Source organism: Pipistrellus hanaki, assembly GCF_964339955.1.
Source record: "Pipistrellus hanaki genome assembly, chromosome: 14".
NCBI classification, from domain to species: domain Eukaryota; kingdom Metazoa; phylum Chordata; class Mammalia; order Chiroptera; family Vespertilionidae; genus Pipistrellus; species Pipistrellus hanaki.
Window position 1 is genome coordinate 23,444,947 of NC_140516.1, and position 21,933 is coordinate 23,466,879.

At 40.7% G+C, this 21,933-nt stretch overlaps 1 protein-coding gene across 7 annotated transcripts in view; it reads left to right on the forward strand.

Moving 5' to 3' along the window:
* The first annotated feature begins 2,048 nt into the window (after positions 1-2,048).
* The window catches only part of RHOBTB1 (Rho related BTB domain containing 1), a 64,520-nt gene continuing 44,635 nt past the window's right edge, over positions 2,049-21,933 (forward strand). For 3 of the 7 annotated variants that reach the window (XM_084903956.1, XM_084903957.1, XM_084903960.1), the window contains exons 1-2: positions 2,605-2,868; positions 5,004-5,054. The gene's annotated coding sequence lies outside the window, so the exon portion shown is untranslated. Of the gene's footprint in view, positions 2,156-2,362; positions 2,869-5,003; positions 5,055-21,933 lie in introns of those variants that run through there. The other 4 variants (XM_084903959.1, XM_084903954.1, XM_084903958.1 and 1 more) reach the window with 4 other exon arrangements.

The following is a 21,933-nucleotide window of genomic DNA, read 5'->3' on the forward strand; positions in this document are numbered from 1 at the left end:
TCCATTGTGGGGATTATTTTTTAATTCTATGACTTTGATAAATATCTACCATAAAAGCTAGTCATAAGCTTTTACATCCACTTTTGTACAGTATAATCCTGAAAGTATTTAAATATACAGTGTTGGTTTAATTAAGCTTAAATACCTATTTTTATATTTAGTAAAATCAAATAGTATTGACCATATTAGCAAACAACAAGTTCAGTACACAGATGTGGGTTATTTTGTGGTAATAATAAGAACTGGGGTAAATTCTGGAGTTCAATTTGCTATTTTTCCTTTTCACTCCTTTGTTGGCAAAGTAAGACTAGTTTCTCTAACTTTTCTAGAATGGGGGAGGGGGGTTCATTTGTAAAATTTGAGAGCTATATAACATAATTACGGCAACCTCTTTCGCAGACCACTGCCTTCGTATGGAAGGACTTTCTAGAATAGTGACTTTTCCTCTGCAATATTGATTACTGTTTACACCAATTTTTTTTTCCTGAAAGCTCTTCTGGTCAGTTTCCTTCAGGTTTAGGCATCAACTGGGCAATTTCATGCTGACTGTTCTTTACCCCTATGGAAGCAGCATCCTTTAGAAGGCCCATCTGAGCCTCAGTGTCCCCTGGGTATGGAACAACTGAATGGTAGCCTATCAACTGGAGTCTTTGTATAGATATCTTTTTGGTCTTAGCACCTACCTCGCTTAAGCCTGCCACTTAATTTTGCGAAATTTATTACTGAGGAAATGAAAGAAACAAGGAAGGATACCAAAAAGCAGGTTAGTGATAAAATAAAGCTTTGGCACAAGCTGACTACAAATGCAACTGTTAGAATCTCAGAAAACTACTCACTTCTGTATGCCTCAGTTGCATCATCTATAAAATGATTATGATATTAATAGCATTTTCTTCATCGGTTGCTGTGCAGATTAATTGAGAAAATATGTTTTAAACCTTCAAGCCCATTGTCTGCCATATACAATGGCTACAATACATGTTTATTCCCATTTCTTTTGAGTTTCTACCCTAATTCTTAGCCTGGAGGGTAGTTTGAAAAGATCAGGGACTGGTAACTCCATTTCAATGAGGATGACCTAAACAAAACAGATTGCCCGTAATACCTTTCCTTGGAAAAAATAAACAAACCATTGAACTTCACTATATCCTGGAGTCTGAGATATTCAGAGAGCACCAGGCAAGCCTTTGTCTCTGTGGGGAAAATAAACCAGTAGGGAAGAGTAGAAATACCCAATGGACTAAAATTCATCCTAGGAAGGGAGAGAAAGTACTCCAACTGGGAAACTAAGAATGGTTTCCTGGAAGAAACTGAGGGACTGAGGGGTTTGCTTTTAGGAATTTTCCCAATGTTCTGTTTCTTTGGGGATGTGGCAAAGAGAGAGCCCTTGGCTCCCTTTTCCACAGCCCTCAATAACTCAGAACATGTTACCCGAGATCTCCTGGAGGACCCAGGACACATTACCATCTTTGCATACCCAGCCCTTTGTACACATCCTTCTAAATAAAAGTTTATTAAACGAATAAATCCCTTAAGGTAGATGAGCACATCAATACCGTTGTTCCCCAGGCTGGAAGTGAGGAGGTGTGGGCACACTGATTTTAGCAGGTCCTCTCCAAGCTCTCTGAGGGTCCAGGGTTGTGCTCACTGTCCCCTCCTTAGAACTTGACAGAGTGCCTAACCTACTGTAAGCATTCTAAATACTTATGTGAATCCTGAAAGAAAATAAATAAATAAATACCCCTGGTCCTGACCTCAGAGGTCACAGTCAGCCTGGAAGAGGAGAGCTGGACTCGCTTGGGTTTCCAAGGATTCTGACCACCCATGAGCAGCGGCCAGAAGTCAACTTCACTTCCTCACTCAGCCATTTGTGGGAGGTTGTAAATCACCCCCTTCCTCAGGTTGGGGGGGCTGCCTATGAGTCCGTAAGCCCCCTGGAGGCACCCCAAGAGCTCAGTCACCTCACAGAGAAAGGTAACCCAGAGGGGGAAGCCTGGCAGCACGTGCAGCCGCCCAGGGGAGGAGGAGGCTGGGCTAACGCCGCCCTTAGTCAGCAGCTGGGCTCGGTTTTGAAACAAAAGCCAATGTCCTCCTCCCTCGGAGTCCGCGGCCGGTCAGCTGCTAGGGGAAAGCAAGCCATGCTGCTGCCCAGCCGGTTAGTGGCCCAACTTACTTTTCCAGAGCCTGGGACAAAGGGCCAGCAATTGCACGGGAAAACGGGTGGGGTGTTGGGGATGGGAACCGGGGGCACCGATCTCCTGGACCCGCCCCTCCCTCCCCACGGCTCGGGAGAGGGGCCTGGGTCTCTCCCATGCTCTGCGCATGTTTGTCCCGGGCAATCCACCTCGGAGCCCCGGCCCCGGGCTCTGCGGAAAGCGGAGGCCCCTCGGCCACCCGCGCACCAGCCAGCGCCCAGACACACCGGGCCCCGGTTTCATGAATGAAATCCAATCGCGTGGATATAAATAGCCGCGGAGGCTGCTAACGTCACAGTGAGCGCGGCTGCCGCCACCGCGGTGGCGGAGCTCGGGGCCGGGAGCTCGATCCGCCGAGCTGGCCCGCCCGCCCGGGAGCCAGCGGGGTGGGGGCCGGAGGAGAAGGAGGGGGGCTGGGGGTGGAAAGGGGCGAACCCCTCTGTCCCCGGACTGGGGGGAGCGGCCGAGGCGGCGGCCGGCGAGCCCGCCAGCCCAGGCAGTGCCATGCTGCCTTTGTGCAAAGTTGGGCGGCGGGCTGCACGCCGCGCGCAGCGGCCCCGCACACCCGCCACCGCGCGCAGTCGTGGCTGCTGCTGAGTTGCCGGGGGGCCCCCCTGCACCCCCCCCACAGCCCTTGAAGGCGGAGAGAGCTCGCGTCCCGCTCGGCTCCAGGGTAGGTTCTGTGTTGTGAGTGCGCTAAGGTATGAAACTTCTCCTCGGAGCAGCCGCCGCGCAGCCCCTCTCGACCACCCCCATCCCCCGCCCCAGCGGGTGGCCTGCGGGGGTCCCCGGGCCGCGCCACGCGGGGAGCAGCGTCCCGAGAGAGTTGTGCGAGACAGAGATGCCATAGGAGCCACCCCCTGGTTTCTCCGCGAGGCCGGAAACCCTCACAACATGAGAGGCAAAGGAGAGATTTCTAGGAGCTTCAGCACAGCCGCACCCCTAACTTAGAGCTGAGAGAAGGAACAACAGGCACCCTTAGAAGGCTGGCTGGCTGCTCCAGGGAGGGGGTGGTGCCGCGCCAACGACAGGAGGGCTCCCTGCCTCGGAAGGACAGCGGTGGGGAGCCAGAGGTCCCCCAAGGGGGGCTATGCTTTACCCTTTTGGGCTCTTGCACCCCCCGTGAGAGTTGACGGTCAGCCCCCAGGTTGGCACGCCCCACCTCCAACCCCTTGTCTGTGGAGTCTGTTGTGAGTTGCTGTGACAACAGTAGGAGCTGCCTCGAGGGGTTTTCCAAACCTCTTACCTTGCCTCCCTGTGCTCAGCTTTCGGGGAGAACAATGGGGGTTTTGGGGAGGGGAGGTTGAGGGGTGTGCAGACAAGGGAATCCAACCTCCTCACCAAAAGAAAGCAATGAGAGGAAGGCACAGCCATGTAAAAAAATATATATCATGAGGTCCTACTGTTAGCTGTGCCGTTCCTACCCTCAGCAGTATCAAACATCTCCACTGAGGAGCAATGTCAATATTTAGACTTGGACAAGCCAGAAAGTTAGAAGGGAGCGCCAGGCACAGGGTTTTGACTTGGCTTTTGCACGTCAGCACACAAGCTGTGCCTTTCGAGCTGACTGTACACATTTGCTGCGGGTTGAAAATGCATGAAGCTTGATATATACACAAAGGCACCCAGACCTGTCTGGGAAGGACTCAGAAGACCAAAAGAGTAGCCTTGACTTTGAACTTCTCGCAACCTGCGCTGTTCACACAGTTCTGTTGGAACCCAGCCAGATGCTCATCCTGAGGTCTCTCTAGTTCGGGGCTCTCCCACCCACCCCCAAACCAGGCTGTGTTGCATATTCTACACTGAACTGTGCATCCTCTCTAAACTGCAAAAATAGTGTTATCAGTAGTTTTGATCTTTGTATACCTTCTCTCACTAACAGCAGATATAAATAGCCAATAGTCCGTTTTTGTTTGATCTCAGACACTATGTTTACAAAAACTCTTCATATATTTGGAATTATATTTAGTTTCCAGTAACTTTGTAGATGCTTGAGAGAGTCTCTAGTTGCTAGAAAATAAACACAAGTTTGTTGGTTTGTTTCAGTGTAAATAGCGTCTGCATATTACTCTGCAGGTGGAGTGGGCAGTAAATTATTACATTAAACAAGGTTTCCTCTGAGATTCCTGGATCATATTTAGACATATTAGTGGGAAAGGGGTTTAACCAGTTCAATCCAATGTGGAAAACTGAAAAAATAATTAGGAAGCACTAAAATCACAGCCGATATTCTTCTAAATTGCCCATTGGTTGTTATTTTCCAAAATGCTGAATGTAGTGTAAATTGGAGTACAAAAGTCTGTGAGTGATCAAGAGGTGGAAATAGAAACACAGGTAGTTTAATGTCATTGGCTCAATAACACAACTTACTGACTATTCAAACATAATTTAATAAGGAAAAAAGAATTGTGTGGACTTTTACTTATGATAATATTATCTTTTTAAAATGTTATTTTGGAGGAATACCATATCTGCCTTTATGACTTTTGTATTGCAAAATGTCTGTAAGCTTTTCCTTGTTCCTATCCTTGGATTTGTGGCCAAATGCCTTTTTTTGTAACATACCCAGTGTTCAGAAATGTATTTTAACAAATGCTACAAAATGTCACCCTAGCTATTTTAGGATAACATTTCTTTGACCCAAAGAAATGCTACGTTAGCACTGGCACCTAGCAAAAGTAAAACAGATTCTGCCCCTTTTGGGGGAGGGGTTGAGGGAGAAAATAAAGTATGTTGAAAATTTTAGTAGCCTTTCATGTGCTCCTGGCAAGCAGTGAGATTTATACATTATTTCTCTCTTTTATGTAGGTAAGTCCAGCTGTAAGCAGTGTGTTTTGTTCTTCACATCCAGCAAGCCAGGTTAGTATCTTTGTACAAACCCGTGACACAGATTACATCTTGAGTCTAATTCTGAACATGCATTTGAGAACAGGTTTCTTAGTCAATTTGTCTTACAACAATTTGCCTTTGTCATTTTTTAATGGAATCATTTATTAACATCATAACTTCAATGATTATTAAAATTATTCTATTTACTCTGAATAAAATGGACCTTGAATCAATTTGTCCTTTATAAGACTTTTTTATTGGGGGTGGAGGGATAAAATGGTGCATGAGTAGCTGAGGATACTGGAGATCTAAGTGCTTAATAAATAAGGTTTTACTTCTAACCTTAGTACTCCAGAGCTGGAAGAAACTTGATAAAATAATAGTTGGCATTTTTTAACATGAACCAAAGTTAAGGTAATGTACTGCATTCTTTGCATTTATGTTCTCATTTTGCACCTAAAAAACTCCCCATAATGTGAAATTACTCTTGATCCCCAAACAACAGGTGAGGAATTGGAAGCTCAGAGAGGTTAGATAATGTATTCAATTCCTAGTTCTAGACAATGGAAAAAAATAGAATTGATTTTTTAAAAAACGTTCTATCTAACTCTAACACCTAACTCTCTAGTTGAAAAATTCTTGTCCAATAGGGAAACTGGGTCCAAGAAAAGTTAAGTGACTTGTCCAATATAACTTGGTAATTACAGCTCATATCATACAGCTGTTACAAAATAAATCAATTCCATTTTTTAGAATCTAGAGTAAAGTGGTGGAATAATAAATTAGGAATAAATCAAGAACTTGTATACAAAAGGCCAAATGGGGGGTCATTGGTACATTGACAAAAAGTTCAACATTTTCCACTCTGTGGGATTACTTTGTCATTGGGGGGGAAATATCCAGTACATACTTTGGATAGATGACAAATGGGTGAAAGTTTAGGAAAAGATAGAATGTAGAATTTCAACCGAACAGGGAGAGATTTTGCAGTCATCTAGAAACACTAAATTACACTATCTCACACTCAAAGGTGTTACTGCTTCAAAAGCATTGTACAAAAATAGGCAGTTCATCTCATTTCTTGGAGGCCTCAGTGGGGCTTCATGTAATGGGATTGGTTCAAAGAATTCAGTTGATTTGAATGTGGTTCTTAGGTTCATCTTCTTTTCTCCACCCAAGCTTTGGCCAAATTTGGTCATAGCAACTACAAATCTATAATTACTTTAAGAGTAATATTATGCTCTGAATCATATAATGTTAGTACCGCAAGAGATGCTAGAATTGTGTGATATCTCTAATGATAATTTAATTAACAATTATTTTTTGTTTGTTTTTGTTTTGTCTTGACTTCAGAAAGCTATAGTTAATGTGCTTGACTTATCTCAAAACATGGCTGGAAACATTTGAAATGTTATTATGGTTTTTTGTTCAGAAAATGTACTTGTATAGAACAGAATAATTTTTAAAATCTTTTTGTTGTTCTCCCTTTTAGAAAAGAGGCAGTTCAATTTCATTATTTGGAGGCCTCACTTGGGCTTCATGTAATGGGGTTGGGTCAAAGAATTCAGGTGATTTGAATGTGGTTCTTATGTTCATCTTCTTTTCTCCACCCAAGCTTTGACCAACCTCACAGCACCAAAAAAAACTTGGAGAAAGAAGAAAAAATCAGTCACAAAAAGTAGTTTATGTAGAAAGGCATAGGAAGTGGTAGTGTGGGAGTAGTGGAGCAGGAGATAAGGGAAGGGAAAGCTTTGACAGGGAGGTCCTGAGGCAGGCACTCAAGTGGATGGGGTGCATGGATTGGTTATTTATGTCAGCATGAGAATTGTTTGATTTTTTATTATCTAAACAAAGTGAATTACCTCCTCCTCTTCCTAGAATCTTTTGTTTCTGTGCACATAGGGCAGAAATTGGGCAATGGACAAATAAGACACTGAAATGAGATGTGGGTATGACAGTAGTCTTTCCAAATGTCCAAGAACACTCTGGTCTTCAAATATTTTGAAAAGGTTTTATCCACTAAGAGGTGAATTAGAAAGTTTTTTTAAAAAAAAGAAAGGAAGAGTTGCTGAAAGGTCCAAAAGGAGCAATTGCATTTTCCTATTCTGCACCTGAGTTAATTTATTGCACAGACATGGTTCATGAAAAGTTCTCAGTGCTAATGAGTTTACCATCTCAGGTTCCATTTCACTGGAAAATTTTCTTTTGAATTGTTACCCGACCATAGGTCCAATCCCTGATGATCTGGAATAACAATAGCCAGAACTAGTTATGTTCCTACTAGATGCCAGGTACTTTACAGCTCATGTTCATTATCAATTTCAATTTACAGAAGCAAAAAATGGAACTCAGATATGTGAAGTCAAAGAGCTAATAGGAGGTAGAGCTTGGATTTGCACTCAGATCTAAGAACTTGAATATATATTTATTTTTAAAGAATGCATAGCAATAAAAACAAAACTTTAAATCATTTTATTCCAGGTTACTCTTGCCAATGGTATAGTATGGGAGTAAATAATTATCCGTGTGTGTTTGTGTGTTTTAATTTAATGTAATTTGAATCAATATGGCAGGTTTTTCTCAACAAATTTGTTAACTCTTCATGTCATTTCTAATATATTTTGATGGAAGTCTCTGTCTTAAATAGTTGAGTCATGGAGGATTGAATCATGGGTCCACAAAAGTTCTTAAGGATACTTAATCCAACCTCATGTAAGTGAAAAAAAACTTCCATCTAGAGAAGTGGTATAACTTACCCACTCTCATAGTTAATAAGTGACACATCTGGAACAGAACCCAGGTTTCTAAGTCCCAGCCCTGAGCTCAATTCTATTATATAACACTGGCAGGAAAATGCCAAGTCTTCTAAACCCTTCAGCATAGCCAAAATTACAGCTATCGGTATGAAACACATCTGAAACCTAAGATACATCCAGAAATGGGTGATAAAGATGTGTTGGGTACTTGGAGATCCCTTACTTATCTTCATTAACGCCGATATAGAAGAAAAAAAAAACAAAAAACCTTTCCTCTTATTCAGAAGATAACTCCATACTCTGATTCCTGCCACAGTGTCTTTGTTGAGCAATCTGTTTTAATTAAGGAAGGAGCTATTGAATTTTGTCTGTGGAGCTCCAGGTTTTTATTTACTAGGTGACATGGCTGAAATATTTCCTTGGACCTCTTGTTGCTGGTCTGTAGAATGGGGATCATATCACCTCCTCTAGAGGCTTATGAAGACATTAGGAAATTTCACATGTCCAGATATAATAGGTGTCCAGAAAAGGTTAGTTCTCTTCTTAGCCTTCCTAGATTATTTCAAGGGAAAATGTTATAACACATTAGGACAGTGTTATCATTTCACCACTAAACGTACTAAAGTCATTTGAATTCTGATATCACAAGGATGGTTGTAGTAATCTTTCTTCTTGGGTAAAAACAGGCATGATGGTCTCTCTGGGTACCAGTGGCCCAATCGCAATTACATTTGATTTGTTTTCTTCACATTCTAGAGTTGCCAGAGTTTACCTGAATTATTTTACTGTTCCGGTTTCTGCCGCAACTAATCCCAGGTTCCTCTTGGAGATTTGTGGCTCGCATTTCCTCCCAGACACTGTTTAAGTAGCTAACGTGTTTTTCCCATAGACCTTTGCAGCTCAAAGCAACTACAATATTTTCAACCAAATAGCTAAGAAATATTTCCAGAGAATATTATGGCCAGTAGAACATTTTTTGCTTTCAATTTCAAAATACGTGACACTTTCCTACCATCATTTCAATTAACTTGAGCACTGAGTGTTGTCTGTGTGCTGGCCCTCTCTTTTCTTTCTGCCCTGTGTTGCTGACTGATATATTGATAGGAAAAGCATGAGCACTACAATTTCCCCCTTTCGCCCTCAGCACTTGATAACTACCCTGGCCTAAATTACATCCCTGGGAAGTGTTTCATCACACTCCTCTCCCAGCTGCCACACTCTGTCATGTGGCACTTGCTGCCCTGCTTTGAAATGTTGGAACCAAGTCTATGGCAACATGACCTATTCATCACGTATACGGAGGAAAGCTACTATTGTGATTTTTTTTTCTCTCTGTCTTTTACTTTTTTTCCTCCTTCTTAAATTAATAATCCAAGTGGCCTAGAATAGCCTTTATTTTCCTAGTGGCACAGTTTCCCTGTCAATATTTGACAAATGTATATTGCAAGATGTAGGTCCTTTTCTTCTGGTTTATGGGTATCAATTGTGTATTTTCCCCAGTGCTGTGAAGTGGCTAGACTGGTTTTAGATGCTTAAAGATCACTAATTGCTAGATTGTCCTTAACCTTATTGCTAATCTTAAATTGGTTATATAACTTCCAGTTCATAACAGTGATTTTCTTTTTAAAACTAGAAGCCCGATGCATGAAATATGTGCAAGAGTAGGCCTTCCTTCCCCTGGCTGCTGGCACTGGCTTCCCTCTGGCATCTGGGACCAGGTCTTCCCTCCAGCCACCGGCTTTGTCTGGAAGGTTGCCTGGAAGGATATCCAGTCTAATTAGCATATTATGCTTTTATTATAATAGAAAGTGCTTCTCAAACTTTAGTCAGCATACAGATCACCTGGGCACCCAAATAAAATGCAGATTCTGAGTCAGTTCTGGGGGTTAAACCCAAGGTTATTCCCACAAGCTTCCCATTGATGCCAGTGCTATTGGTGTGAGAACTGCAGGTTGAATAGTGAGGCTCTATAGTATAATCATTACTATATCTTTTGCCAAAACTCATTACTTATACACCCTACAACTCCCACCTTATTTTGTTTGCTTGTTTCTTAAATCATAATAGAGAGTCATGGAATCTTAAACATGAGAGGAATGTAAACAGAGGTGTGCTGGTAAATCAACCAACTCTCTGGGGAGGGGAAATGCATTTATGTGCATACGTAAGTTGATGATAAATTTCATTGGCATAAAGAATGTGTGCAGCATACAATTTGCAAATAATAAAATATATAATACTCTTTATTGTAAATTCCATATAGCCCATTGGGTTTCACAGAATGTTTGTTGGTTTTTACAGAACTCTTCTATCCAAAGCCTACATAGGATATAATTGATGAAGAGGTGTAATTCCCATAGAAATGTTGTCTGGTAGTTTTCTTTAGGTTAATGAGCTAAACAAAGTTAAAACAACAAAGACATATGTCATAACTATATACATTCATTAAAAACTAGAGGCCCAGAGCACAAAATTGTGCATGGGTAGCTCATTGCCGCTTGCTGCTGCTCTCGTCGCCCCACCTGATGCCTCTCACTGCCCCACACACACCACCGCTCATGGGCCAGGGGGGAGGCACCGAGAAGTGGTCAATGCACCTCATGACAACTGGTCGAGCCCTCATTCCAGTCGTTATGCTTATGGTCCCTGACCTTTTAGTATATAGGATAGGAATAACTTCTTTGCTGAACCAGATAATAGCTTTTAAATACTATAAGGATATTTCCTTAAATGTATTATTCACAGTGTAGCAGCTACACATATAACACACTTTTAAATTTACTCTCTATTCTTAACATTTTAAACCATTTTCTTAAGACTGTCAACAGACCAGTAAAGCTGTTGTGTAGTGGTTGCTAATTTCTGTGGTGTAAATACTCCCACAATAGCCACTTTCAAGATATCATTCTGACTGAGCATGGAGTTGAGAAGAGATGGGATGGTAGCATACCACTATATAGTATTTCCACCATGCAGATAAAATTGGCATAAATAACATCAAAAATACAGATAACAGTAAAATGATGAGTTTTGAGTATTTGGTACCTTTAGTACATTTTATTTAATTAAAACTTTCCATAGTTTAATTCTTAATACGGATCCTATTTTAACAGGCTTGCAAAAATCCTAAAAATATAACTAGTTGTCATGAGCTAACAGAGACTGGCTCTAGCACACCACTAGATGTAGACCATTGGTCCAGTGATTCTCAAACTTGACTGTACATTGGAACACCCCAGGAAAAAATATAACCAACAATCTTAGTAGATTTGCACTGGGGCCCAGGAATCTGAATGTAAAACATTTTATTGAAGTGTATCTTATTTCAAGAAAAATATATAAATATGAGTATATAACTTAGGAAACTTTCACCATCTGAACACACCCACATAACTGGCACCTATATACAGAAATAGAACATCACCGCCAAGAAGGCTTTCTTAAACCCCTATGCAGTCACAACCCAATGGAAGTAAGCATTATCTTGATTTCTACAATAATACTGTATATTAGATTTGCCTGATTTTGTGCTTTTATAGAAACAAAATCTCTTTTGTGTCAGGCTTTCCTTCCCCTCACTATTGCATTTGTGAGATGTAGCCACAGTTCATTCATTTTTAGTGCTGTGTAATACTTCATTGTATAAATAGGCCTCAATTTCTGATTTATTTATTATTTGTTATACCATTGGTGAGTTATTTCAAGTTGTTGGCTATTATGAATAATGCTGCCAAGAACATTCATGTACAGACAGCAGCAGTATTTAAAACACAACACAAAACAAAACAATACAAAACAAATTCTCCCAGTGGTTCTAATGAGCAGCCAGTCTCTTGACCAACATCTCACTACTTCCTCTCTCTTTATTTCTCATTAGAGGCCCGGTGTACGAATTTGTGCACAGGTGGGGTCCTTGGCCTGGCTGGCGATTGAGGCCTATCAGGGAGCCACCTGGCTGGGGGGAGGAAGCACGGGAGATTGGCCAGCTGGGCCCCCCCTCATCAGAGCCCAGGGGGAGGGACTGCAGAAGGTTGGCCAGGGGAGGGGGTAAGGAGCCACAGGAAGTTGGCCAGCAGCCAAGGGTGGGGGAAGGGCTGTGGGAGGTTGGCTTGTGGCCCAGGGCAGCTTACTGTGGAGAGGAGCCATGGGAGGTTGGCTGTGGGAGCACACTGACCATCAGGGGGCAGTTCCTGCATCAAGTATCTTCTCCCTGTTGGTCAGTGCACGTCATAATGACTGGTCAACCAGTTGTTCTGGTCATTCCAGTCATTCAGTCTTAACAGCTGCTTAGCCTTTTATATATATAGATGTACAATAGTATGACCAAGGCCATTGATTCTTTTGTATAAATGTACGTTTATTTATTTTTAAAATACATTTTATTGATTTTTTACAGAGAGGAAGGGAGAGGGATAGAGGGTTAGAAACATCAATGAGAGAGAAACATCAATCAGTTACCTCTTGCACACTGCCTACTGAGGATGTCTCCACAACCAAGGTACATGACCTTGACTGGAATTGAACCGGAGACCCTTCAGTTTGCAGGCCAATGCTCTATCCACTGAGCCAAACCAGTTAGGGCCTTAAATATACTTTTAGTACCATAAGCCAGGAAGCTGTGCTTCCTTTCAGTGCAGTGTGTTCTCTTAGCTCTTTTCATATGGGTTCACCAACTCCCCCTTTTATCAAGACATCTGCTTTTGTACACTCTGAGTGGAGATGAGTTTGGGCCTCACATCAATAGCAGGGAGGAGGAATAGACATGGTGGTGAGGCACCAGGGTTTAATTTGGCAGCTGATCATTAAGCTCCTAGAAAGAGGCTTCAAGGAAAGGATATTGTTTCCCTTTGTGTATATCAGTATTAAACACAAGTCAACAGTGAACCCTTAGAATATTTCATATTTTTAAAAATCCGTTTATTTGAAGTAGAACAAGGACTCTCTTCTGAAAGAGAATTGAAATCTTTCAAAGTCAGATGACTTTATCTGAAAAGATTAGAGAAGGAAGTTATCCGTTGTCTTATTCCTACCCCAAGTGTTCAGCAGGTGTATCCCTGTCACATTATTCTAGGCCAGGTGGCTGTGTAGTTTTCTTATTTGGGCCTATTGAGATTTTAGAGTCTTCTTTGACATAAGTCAAAGAGCTGAATGACCCCAAGCTCCAAAGTGACATTGATGACGAGTGGTATGTCTGCTCAGAACTGAAAGAACATTTTCAGGAGTGATATGGCTGTTCTTATTCTATGAAATGCACTTCACATAAAGCTCTCAAGGTATTCAAAGAGGTCAAGAGTAGACATTAATTCCATATAAAGAAGAAGGATATTCTAGTCCCTGATTTTCCTACTTTCCCACCTCATTTTTTTGTAAATTTCTTTTTATCAAAGAATGCATGTCCATTATAGAAAAGATGGAATATACAAATAAGAAAAAAATAATTATAATAGTAGTTGGCACTCATATATTAATGTATCTCTATCACAAATGTTTTTGTTTATATTTAGGCACATAATTTTTAAGGAATGGTGTTACTCTGTAAATATTTTTATGATCTTTTTGTCTTTAAAGATTTCCAATGAATATCTAACTACTAGAGGCCCACTGCATGATATTTGTGCACTCAGTAGCGGGGGGAGGGGGGGGGGGCGGGGGGGTTGGGGGGGCCGGGAAGAAGATCCCTCAGGCCGGCTTGCACCCTCTCACAGTCTGGGAGTCCACAGTGGATGTCTAACTGCTTGCTGGCTTAGGCACACTCCCCAGAGCAATTGGCAATCGGACATCCTTAGCACTGCTATGGAGGTGGGAAAGGCTCCTGCCACCACCGCTGTGCTCGCCATGAGCCCCTGGTGGTCAGTGCACGTCATAGCAACCGGTCGTTCTGCCATTCAATCGATCTGCATATTACCATTTTATTATATAGAATAAAAATAAATGTACTCTTAAAACATATTTTTGGTGGCTACATACTCTCCCATTGTATGGACATTTATTGGTGGTGTTTTTTAACCAATCCCCTATATTTGTATTTCTGAAATTGTTTTCAATATTTTACTTCCACAAATAGTGAATGATGACCATACCTTTAGTGAATTTTTTTTTTTTTTGTATACCCTAATTATGCTTTTAGGAATAAAGTCTTACAACTGATGAAAGTTGTGGACATTTTAAAGTCTTTTATGTGCCAGTTGCATTCCTGAATAATGGTTCCATCTTACATTCCCACAAATAGTTCCTCATCCTGCTTTTTAAAAATGTATAATCTTTCATGTAATAACTCCTTACCAAGATTGGAAGGTATAGGAACATGATCTGAAAATACTAGCTAGAATCTATACAATGATATCAGCCAATAACCTTAAATAAAATAAGAGATTTTAAAGAGTCTGGATTTTGTCACCAGCACTTTTATATTTATGCTCTAACTTTGCTAGGAAATTCTAGGGGGAACAAAACAGTTTTCTTCATTTGCTTCAATCAGAGCATAACCTAATCCTAACTGTCATATTATAGTCTCATAAATGATTAAATGCAATTGTTTGATTGTCATCATATCTAAAGGTTTCACAGCAAGTGGTCTCTTGATACTTCAAAAGCTAACCCAGTGACATCTTTAGAGAATGCTTTCCGTGAACAAGTAGCTACAGAACACTATAGAGACTTTTATTCATTAGGATGGATTTTTAAGCATGTCTTCTTGACAGATTGGATATTTGCTTTCTCAAACAAGCACAATACAACTTTGACTGTTTAAATACTTGACCAATATTTTAATTATTAATTCTTGACAAAGCTTCCTGATTCAGCCCTTAGCAAAAGCTCACCAACATGAGAACTACATGCCCTTCAAAATCAATATGTTGGGTCTTTTGTTGCTATCTCAACTTTAAAGAATTATTGAAGTATACCACACATAGCAAAATGTGTAAATGTCATAAGTGTACGGTTTGATGAAATTTTGCAAATGAAACCTACCTTTGTAACTAGTGTGTAGATCAAGACCAGGAGCATCCTGCTTCCGCTCACCACCCCACTGCACCCTCAGGGTGTTTGAAGTGCTTCATATTTTATGTCCAGGGTCATTTATTTATAGAATTTGATTTTTCACTGAACTCTTACTTTATATGAGCTAGCTGCAGTCAGCTTTGCTCAAGCTTATCTCTCATATAACTAAAAATATATAAGACTCTGCCTTTCCAAGTAAAGATTAAAACATGAATTCACATACTGAGTTTGTATCAACAAGTGTTTGTGATTTGCAGCTACACAAATATATATACAGTATGCACACAAACAAATTAGGAACTTCTTTCTTCTTAAATGAAATATACTATATTGATCCATGCTTAAAAGATCTTATTTGATTGCCACAGAATAGTACATGTGCTATGTTTCCAAATAATTTCTTAAAATTGCTCATTTTACTATTATAATTTTCTTTTTGAACATTCAAAATTTTAAAGCCAAGAATGTTTCATCTTCTGTTTAAGATAGAAGAATGGATGTGTCCTGGGTGTCTACACCTATCTTTTTATATTGTTTAATTTTTGTCTGATTATCAGCAAGATATCATTTAGATTCCCATGTTACTTATAGTTGAGAGCTTGAGTCAATAAGAAAACACTTCACAGGCTCACTATGCTATATAAATATATGATTTTGAAAATTAATTTTTACATTATTGAAAAATATTACTATTTTTGAATTGTATCAATGTACCCTTAGTAGAATTAGCAATCAAGGGTTACACTTATGTACTCATTCCTTTTTTAAAAGCTAAAATATTTTCTCATTATAGAAGTAATACATCTAAAAATATTATTCCAAGGTAAAAGTAATGAAGTACTAATACATGCTGCAACATAAATGAACTTGAAAGCATGCTAAGTAAAAAACAGACACCAAAGGCCACATATTATATGATTCTATTTATAAGAAATGTCCATAATAGGCAAATCCATAGAGATAGGAAATAAATTAGTGGTTTCCAGAGCAGGTGGAGGTGAAAAGGGAATACTGCTTATGGTCACAGGGTTTATTTTTTATAAAAAATGTTGTTGGCCGAAACTGGTTTGGCTCAGTGGATAAAGTGTCGGCCTGCAGACTGAAAGGTCCCAGGTTCGATTCTGGTGAAGGGCATGTACGTTGGTTGCAGGCACATTCTCAGTAGCGGGTGTGCAAGAGGCAACTGGTCGATGATTCTCTCTCATCAATGTTTCTAACTCTCTATCACTCTCTCTTCCTCTCTGTAAAAAAAAATCAATAAAAATTATTAGAAAGAAAATGTTTTTAAATTAGAGAGTGGAAATAATTGTACAAATTTGTGAATACTAGAGGCCCGGTGCATGAAATTCATGCACGGGGCAAAGGGGTGGGTGGTCTTTCAGCCATGCTTGCACCCTCTAACAATCCAGGACTGCTGGCTCCTACCCACTTGCCTGCTGACCTGCTTGATTGCCCATATCTGCCACTGCCTGCCTGTCTGATTGACCCTTATATTACATTTTTATTATTATAGATAATGAAGCAGCCTGAATTGTTTACTTTAAAAGGGTGAGTTTTATGACATTTTACCTCAATTAAACAAACAAAAAAAAGGTAATATAGTTTCACTGTAAAACACTTGGAAACCAAAGGAAAATTGAAAAATGGCAACAAGTTCTAGTCACATTGTCCAGCAGTAATCACTGTTACCTGTTTAGTATTTCCCTTCCGTTTTTCTCTCCCTGTATCATTGTTGTAGGAGAAAGAGGTTGATGCTTCTTTTTAGATGAAATTATTAAATTATAATGATTCACATATTAATGCTTACCCATTCCTCCTTCCTCAAAAATTGATAGGTCCCAAGGAAAATCCATTTAGTTGTCAGAGGGGAATGATGGATGGAAATGCAATTAAGAGGAGAGAGGGCAATGGCCAGCCCTATAAGAGAGGAAGAAGCAGCACTGAAGGGGAAAGATCTGGGGTCCTTCCTGAGAGACAGAGAGGCAGGTTTGAGCAGCTACCATGAGATGTGGAACTCTTTCTAGGAGTTTAGCTGCCAGATGCCTGGTGTATTATGTAACCCACATTTCAGATATGTCACTGTGCTAACATGGTACTTCCAGGGAAAGAATGAGGAATAAGTCCCAATTTTATTCAAGTTATACATATTTGTTTATTTTATGTAGTTTTCATAGACTATATTTCAGATTACTATCCTGCATTTTCCTTTCAATAGCGTAATATTAGCATTTCTCTATATTATTGCAAGCTCAGCACAGCATAATATTAAGTAATAACAATCTGTTTCTTATAGCATATGTACTTCAGTACACCTTTCCTCTGCGTCTTTATCTAATTGCTTTTCCTTTTCTATGTGTCAGGGTTTTTAATGGACCATATGTTGAATGGTGTCTATTTATTTCATTCATATAAGGAAAGATTCATGGTCGCCAAAGACCAAAGTATATTCTAAATGCCTGGATAACCTTAGACTCAGAGACCAAGGTAGGGCTCTATAGTGACCTAGGAACTCACCCAGGTCCAGAATGCACAAGCAAAGCTATTCAGTATGGTACAGGTTGAGAGAACTTTTGTAGGTGAGAGAAGGACATCCCTGAAGATGTTCCCGTGTTCATTCTTAGAGCTTGCACTCCCTCACCCTACTCCCTCTCACAATAATATCACAAGATCAATCACTCCTGTTGCAAGGTCAAAACTGAAATGGCCTGGTTGAGCAGGCTGAAGAAAGCAAAAACAGTATTTGCTATGCTCAGTGCTGTCTATCTCGTCCATTCCAAGCAAGGACCATCACTGGGGCTACTCCTTGCCCATGGCAGCATGCTGGTCTCCTAATGGCTGTCCAGTGGCTCCACAACCTACTCTTTCCACACTTGTCTCAAGTCAGGCCAACTCTCATTGCACATCATAGGCATCTATGCCAAAAAGCATCGAGATAAACTCCGTTCCCTGTAGAAATGGGCAGTCTGCTGATCTTCAGTGACTTTCTCATCTGGGTCCATAGAAATGAATTTGGCAGAAATCCTTCAAATTTCTGGTATTCTTTATCCTTAGCTTCTGGTACTGTCATGAAGTCTGTTATCTGTATAGAATAAGGTAATTTTAGTGATTTGTGGGTAGAGCGGGATCCAAGCATCTGTTCTTTCGATGCTATCTTGCCTTCAAGGCTAATTGCCTTTAGTGATGTAACTCTTTTAGGCATAGATTGACCTCCATCATTCAAGACTCACTTTCATTTCAATTATAAATTGTTCTCCATATGTAGCGGATACATGTGCCTCCCTTTTCCCCATTTTTTTCCCAGGCAAGTAGTGGCTCACTAGTAAGAGTTGGGAATTTCTTAGGATGTTAAAGTCTAAAAGTAGATGGGAACTTTTTGAGACCCTTAAATGCTATTAAGATTCATAAATTGACTCTAGGCACTAGAGTACAATAAACGATCACATTCCTTCTTTTTTTCTTTTATCTTCTTTTTTTATAAATCAGATTAGATCCTAAACTGCTCCTGCCAACCTATATTGGGGCTTTCCCCTGCCCCCACCTTCTCATTTGGTGAAGGAGCCCAGTCCTTGGTCCCTGGTGGTTTCCATGGTTACTGATGCTTTTTCTGATGGGGTGTCATGGCTGGTGTGATGCCATCTGTCAAACACTGCTCTCATGATGAGTCACACAGATGTCCCTCAAGGTGTTCCTCTCACCGACTGCAGGCTTAGCCACATGCTGCTGCTTTCGAGGCCACAGACTTAATGATCATTCATCAGAAAAAGCTGAGTGCAAGTTCTTTGCCAGCCCCGGGTGGAAGTTTCCCTAAGAGAGTGGCTGTACTTTTATATTCTATTGAACTAATGTTTACGGAAAGCCACATATGGCCAAGCACTGAGAAAGATTTGAGTATTTAACAGTAACAGTTTCTGTTGTCAAAAATTTATAATCTTGGTGTCTTAAAAGCAAAATACATATAAGCACAATTGTCAATACTACAAAGCAGAATTTTATAAATACAGTATAAAGGATGCATATTTTAAGTGCATCTTCTTCCAAAACATATCTTGTGTCTATCCACTTTGCTCCATCTCTGCTGATTCCACCCTGGTCCAAGCCACCATCCTTTTCCTCCTGGAGAATTTGGGAGCGTCCTTCTTGGTCCTTCTACCATTGCTCAAATTCCCCATAGTGAGTTCTCCACACAGCAGTCTCAGTTATATCAGTGGTACATCTAAAAAGCAAATCAGAACCTGGTACTCCTCTGCCTACACCAATTCAGTGGCTTCTCACTGATGTAAGAACACATCCATTTATTTAAATCCATCTATTCTCATTTAGAATAAAATCCAAACTCCTGACTGTGGCTTGAAAGGCAAGGTATGACCTAGCCCCGCCTGCCTTTCTGACCTTGCATCTCACCAGTCCCCCTCCTTCTAGCTATTCTGGGCCTTCTTCCTTTCTCATCTCATGGCTGGGCCTTCTTATTTTTCAATAGCAGGAACATGGGGCTTTCTCATAGAGACTGCCCTTGACTTCCCAGCAAACTCCCGCCCATTAATTTCTCTCACAGCACCCTTTCATTTTTCTTCAAGTTATGTATCAAGTACATCAGTGTTTCCCAAACTTTTGACATATGTGTACCCCTTCTATAATTTTCGTAATGCTGAGTACCCCTCGTACTCATGAGAATGTAGAATTAGGCGCAGCTCAGCACGGTGCAGTGCATATCCCCACCAAACTCCGGTGCAATGCATACCCCCACCAAACTCTTCCCCATACCCCTGGGGGTACGCGTACCACACTTTGGGAAACACTGATATATGATTACATCTACCTGTTTGGTTGTCTCTCCCCACCTGACTCTGAGGGCCATGAGCGCAAGAATTACACCTGGATTGTTCACTACTATCCACCTGTAGGCCTGCCACCCACGAAGTACTCAGTTTATATTTATTTATTTTTAATATATTTTTATTGATTTCAGAGAGGAGGGGAGAGGGAAAGAGAGATATAAACATTAATGATGAGAGAGAATCAATCAGCTGCTTCCTGCACGCCCCCTACTGGGGATCGAGCTGGCAACCTGGACATGTGCCCTTGACCAGAATCAAACCCAGGACCCTTCTATCTGCTGGCTGACGCTCTATGCACTGAGCCAAACCGGCTACGGCAATCTGTATTTCTTTAATTAAGACTGTCTAAGTCCTAAAGGACAATTCCAGGATCAGGGCATGAGAAAGGGCATTTGAGCAGAAGTTATGGCAAAACAAAGTCACCAAAGGACAGTTTCCATGGCATGTTTGTAGTTGGAAGTAGACAGACCAGTGTGGTTTACTTTTGGTGGTTTTGCAAACTACCCTGGAATGTTTATGCATATTTTAAGCTAATTTTTATATCTGTTCTTTATTTTTTTAATTGGGGCAGCACTTAATAAGTTACAGTGGATAGGTAGAAAGTGTCTTTCTAATCCTGGCTCACTTCTCCCACTGACATTTAGTTAAAAACAAAAAACAAAAACCATCCAGAGCATGAGCTCCTGTAGGTTTCCATTATCACAGGGCTCTTTCTGGCAGGATAATGAGTGGATGTTCAAAAACAGCACCTCTATATTACTTGCATTCCTGAACTTCTATGCAGTGTCCTTTCTGTTACTTAATCTCTTCTCTTTCTGTTTTAATCAAAACTTTCAAATGAAAAAAAAAATAGTTTTGCTTTGAATGATGAAAAGAAACTTGATCCTAGAGCTATATTTCTATGAAGTTTTGATTTAGGAAAGCCCAGCCCTGCCTGTCTCTTTCCCAGCTCCGGACCCATTCTCCATTCCAGCAGGGATGTTTATGTTATGTGTAAAGTGGCTCCTGCCTGCCTGGGACTGGTGATTAAGAGCTCAGAATAATGAAATCTGCACAGTTGAAACTTGGCTGTTGGCTATAGTTATTATGCAACTCTTAACATTTCCCTTTTGTTTCTGTCAATAATATAAAATTCTCAGTTTTTCTTTCAGAAGGGGCTCTTGAAATACACTAAAATTTGTTCCAGTAGTATTTTTAATGATCAAGTTAAATAGATGCATTTTTGAAAGGACAAGAAAATGTAGTGGCTGTACAACAGTATTGTTCAAACTGTCTACATGAACAGCTGCACGGAGCTGAAAATACAAAGGCCACTCTGTAGGCCTTAGATTCTTGTCTTTAAGCAGATTGCTCCCCAGGCCTTGATTAAAATAGCAAATATCACAAGAAATACAGCAAAAGTGATGATAAGAGGCAGCATATTCCAACGGTAGAGTAATTTTGAACAATTAGGAGATGTGTGATGAGATGTCTTAGGCAAATGATAAACATTTTTCTTCCCACTCTCCCTAATACCTGAATTTCTAATATTAGAAGAGACTCACACCTCACCATAATTCAAATTGTGGCCCTGTATTAAAGTGCACCTCTCCAGAGCAAGCACGAATATCTTGAGTTTCATCAGCCACAGTGCCCCTGAATTATTAAAGTATAGGGCCAGGACTCTTTGATGGTCATCTAACCATAGTGTGATTGAGGGAGTGAATGTGTCTGAGACCCCGTTTCTTAAGAGAGGAACAGGACACCATGAAGGCCTTTATCTCAAGGAATGAAGGTGGGGATGGGGTACCACCATAGGAAGAGAAAAGATTTGAAGAGGAGGCCAGGGCAGCTAAGGTCACATTATTATGTTACTCTTCTGCCCATGGTTGGCCCCAGCAGACAGTCACAATTTGGGGCTCTATACATTAGACTAAGCAGTCAGAGAAAGCTATACAGAAAGGGGTATTGCATACGCATAGGTTGCAAGCATTTCAGCACAGAGCAGCACCCCAGAAACACTTGATGATTTGTTAAGTGCACGAGATGGGCATTTTGCAATATAGTCCCGGAAAAATAAAAAACTCACAAAACTCCATTCCATGATTGCTAATGTAGGTGGGGGGGAAATGAGTGTGAATATGTGTTTGCTTTTGTGATTGGTTCTACTAGAACCATTTATTGGTGCAGAGGAGAAAGTAAATTAGTCTGTATGGAGGCGAGGCAGTTAGGAAAGCGTTTTAGAAGAGGTCATATCTGAATAAGGTTTTAAGGAATGAATAGAATTTGCCAGACAGTCAAGGAATGGTAGAGGGTTGACTGAGGGAATGATATATG